General features: G+C 36.9%; 1 pseudogene; it reads left to right on the plus strand.

The window, feature by feature from the left end:
- Positions 1 to 1289: 1289 nt before the first annotated feature.
- LOC143655335 (DCN1-like protein 1 pseudogene) lies at positions 1290 to 1925 on the plus strand (annotated as a pseudogene).
- The last annotated feature ends 2037 nt before the right edge of the window (positions 1926 to 3962 follow it).

Here is a 3962-nt window from a genome sequence, read left to right on the forward strand (position 1 = left end):
TGGAGCTGAGAAAAAGGTGGTTTCCTCAATGTTCCCTGAGGTTGATTTGGAAAGAGGTCGGCCACTGCATAGGCCCTTGGAAAGAGTGGGACTGCCACTTTCTAAAGCTGAAGGATAAATGACTTTCAGACTTTGAAATCCAATGGTGATTGCTCTGAAGGTTTTCCTTCCATTTTCTCCCTATGGATCCTGTGACTGTCCTCCTTTGCATATTGACACTAGATAACTTGTTTTGAGATTCATAGGTCCACAGCTAGAAGATAATTTTTTGCACCTTAATATTGTTTAAGGTGATGCGTGTGATTGCCAAGTTGACAAGGGATGGACATGTGGTACTTAGATTCAGTTGTCAACTTGGCCAGGTGAAGGTACCTAGTTCTGTTGCTGCGAACATGAGCCAACGGAACGTAAACCTCATCTGTTGCTGATTACATCTATAGTCGGCTAGGAGGCGTGCCTGCTGTAATGAATGATGTTTGATTTAATTGGCTGGTGCTTAAATGAGAGAACTCAACGTAGCACAGTCCAAGCAGCTCAGCATACCTCATCTCAGCACTCGCAGCTCAGCCCAGGCCTTTGGAGATGCAGAAAGGAATCACCCCAGGGAAAGTTGTTGGAACCCAGAGGCATGGAGAGAAGGCCACCACAGATCACCCTGTGCCGTTGCATGTAAGAAAGAACCTCATTGAAAGTTAGCTGCCTTTCCTCTGAAGAACTAATGAAATAAATTCCCTTTTATCAAAAGCCAATCCATCTCCGGTGTGTTGTATTCCAGCAGCTAGTAAACCAAAACACCCCTTTATGAGTATGTATAGACCATTTTTGTCCCTTATAAGCATTTTTTACTTAAAGCCTATTTTATTTGATATTAGCATAGCTACCCCATCTCTCTTTTGGTTATTGCTTACATGGCATAGTTTTTTATTCCATTCTTACTTTCTAACCTACTTATGCCTTTGAATTTAAGGTGAGTCTCTTGTAGACAGCATAAAATTGGGTCATACTTTTTAAAAACTATTCTACTAATCTCTGCCTTTTGACTAGAAAGATTAATCCAGTTACATTTAAAGTCACTACTGATAATGCAGACTTCCTTCTGCCATTTTGAAAGTCTTCGTAAATCTTATACCTTTTTTGTCCCTCTATCCTACTGTTAATGCCTATTTTTCATATTTATGTGATTTTTTGTATTGCCTCCCTTCTCATTTCTATTTGGATATATTTTTCATATATTCTCCTTGTGGTAACCATGGGATTAAAATTTAACAACTTTGCTGGAGGAAACTAACATGAACAAGTTGAAATCATTGCAAAAGGATAAAGTTCAGTTTTGAGCTTCACACAATCTAGTGAAAAACAGCAGTTACTGGTCTGTCTCAAAATGAGTGGAAGTTAGATGTTGCAACAAAGAATTTTTTCCAAAATCCTGAGACAGTGCAAAAGGACCATCAGACAGGAAAAGGTTAGAACAGCCATACAATAGACACAAAGATCTACAGATGAAAATAACATTGGGCTAGAAGGTATACAGCACTTCTGCGGTGACCTGGCACTCGAGCCAGCCAGCATCAACGTGTTGATCATCACATGGAAGTCCAGAGAAGCCACGCAGTGCGAGCTCTCTAATAGAAGTTCACGGATGGCATGACGGAATTGGGATGGGACAGCACAGAAAAACTAAAAGGCCTAACACCCAAGATGGAACAAGAACTGAAATAACCAGGACAACTTAAGGATTTTTGCTACGCCACTTTGAATTTTGCAAAGAATGCAGGACATAAAGGCCTCGATCTAGGTCTGGCCATTATTCCACAAATACGGAATTTAGGCTTAACTGAAGATTTACATTCTCAGACTGACGGAATAAATGTCTGTTGGAACATCATAAGCAATCAATACCCAACGTTCTCAGCATCTTCTTTTAGATGTTGGTACCAGGTGACGCGATGAAGAAGCATGCGCTGTCCTTACTGAGGACTGTGGAATTGGCATGCTCTTAAAGTGCTGGGACAAAAAGTACAGCAGAGTAGCACAAAGGAACCTTCTGCAATGCACAATAAAATTGTACAATTTCTACTAGCTGGACTGAACTGAAGGTAATCCTCACAATTCAGGCTGAGGGCTGAAACAAAACTCTCAGGGTACATCTTGGACCCTGCTGAACTTCTAGTCTGGGCCGCTCTAAACCTTTATAATTCCAGCCCTGAGGAGCTCATCTCATGTGGTGGACCGCGGTAGTTTTTGCCCCCTTTAGTGTCAGAAGCTTTATGGTGATTGTTTTGAGGATCCCATTCCCGTATAAGGCACAATGCTGACTTCATTAGAAAATGGTGGCAAAAGAATTAAACATATGAAAACACGAACAATTTAAAACTCCTTAGGTATATGTTTCGGATAGTTACAAAGATTATGCTGATAGCACTTCCAACGACAGTGATATATTTAGGTGTGCTGGATCTGAAATGGTGTTTTGGCTTTGCAGGACTTTTTTTTCCCGGCGAATCACATGCATTGTTGATGCAAGTAGAGCTTCTGATGAAAATAAAGACATGAAAAAATTTTTAAGATAACTTGGTGCTTACCTGAAAAGTTTTAAGGATTTTTGGTACCTACCTGAAAAGTTTATTGTGCTTTAATTTCAAAAAGGTTCCACAGAACCAGCCTGCACTTTTTTTACCTACATTTATATACTAGTTCTGCAGGGAGCCTTTACTTAGAAAACGCCTGATGATGGTAGACTCCATTCCTTTCTATGCGACGCTTTACATAACTGGATTTCATTGTGATTCTGAAATGCTTATACACCTGCCAAACATGTTAAGCTATTTAATTGGTTTTGAATGTTTAAACTGCTACACAATATAATATTCTAAATTCAGGCTTTATTTTTTGCGTTGTTTCAAGTTTTTTGGTCATTGCCTTATGAACACAAATGAAATTCCCTTAATTTATAAGAAGATGGTAGTAATTAAATTTTGGAAATGGTTGTGATGAGTTATGAAGTTCAATCCTTATAATATCGGTACTGCTCTTTCAGAAAAACAGTTCATTTTTGATGACTTCTTATTTTGTTGACGTTTCTTTAACTGGCTTTCAAATATTTACTTCAGGATCAAAGATTTTTAAGCAAACATACCCTTGGTGCAAAATATCAATCTGGCTTCTATTTTCACAAATTATTTAGCCTCCTTACTCTTTCTGTTTCACTCAGATTAACTCACATCAAAGCAGAATGTCGTCTCATATGTATTGTTTTCATTAAAGACCCATGAATTGCTTTCATGCTGAAAATGCTCATTTGTCTGTTCAATTCACTAACATGTGAAGAAGGGGTTATTGCTTTCTGAAAATAAGCACTTTTCTAAGTCAAGTTAAAAAGTGGAGTACTTTACATGTAACAGGGTGTTGCTTGGTATATCCAGGTTGTACTTGAACATCTAATGTTCAAATCAGCAAAGAAATACACTTCAGAATAACAGTACATTTTATGCATATGTGGAAAAGATTTTAAGAAGCAATAACATAGGAAAATTGTTTTTATCTACATGATTTTGAAATGGACTGGAAAGCTATCCTCATAGATATTATATTAATATTCCAATCATCCATATAATGCAGGAATACATTTGAATAGCTCTATTCAAGTTACTAGAATTTTGTTATTAGAAAAAAGGAAGAGAAAGAAAAAAGGAAGAATCTTGTTGCCTTCAGTATTTCCTGATTTCACTTCTGTAAATGCAAAGAACTTCAATTAGAAAAAATTTTAAAAAGGAAATATATACATATATTACATACTGTTTTGTTTCCTGTCAAAGATCTTTAGTTATAATATTGTCTTCGGATTGATTAATTCAGGTATGTTGTGTTTTTGTTTTTTTTCTTTAAATTAAAGAAAAAAAAGAAATTTACACAACATTTAGAAATCATTCCATTCTACATATGCAATCAGTAATTCTTAACAT

Source organism: Tamandua tetradactyla, chromosome 2 (assembly GCF_023851605.1).
Source record: "Tamandua tetradactyla isolate mTamTet1 chromosome 2, mTamTet1.pri, whole genome shotgun sequence".
Classification (NCBI taxonomy): domain Eukaryota; kingdom Metazoa; phylum Chordata; class Mammalia; order Pilosa; family Myrmecophagidae; genus Tamandua; species Tamandua tetradactyla.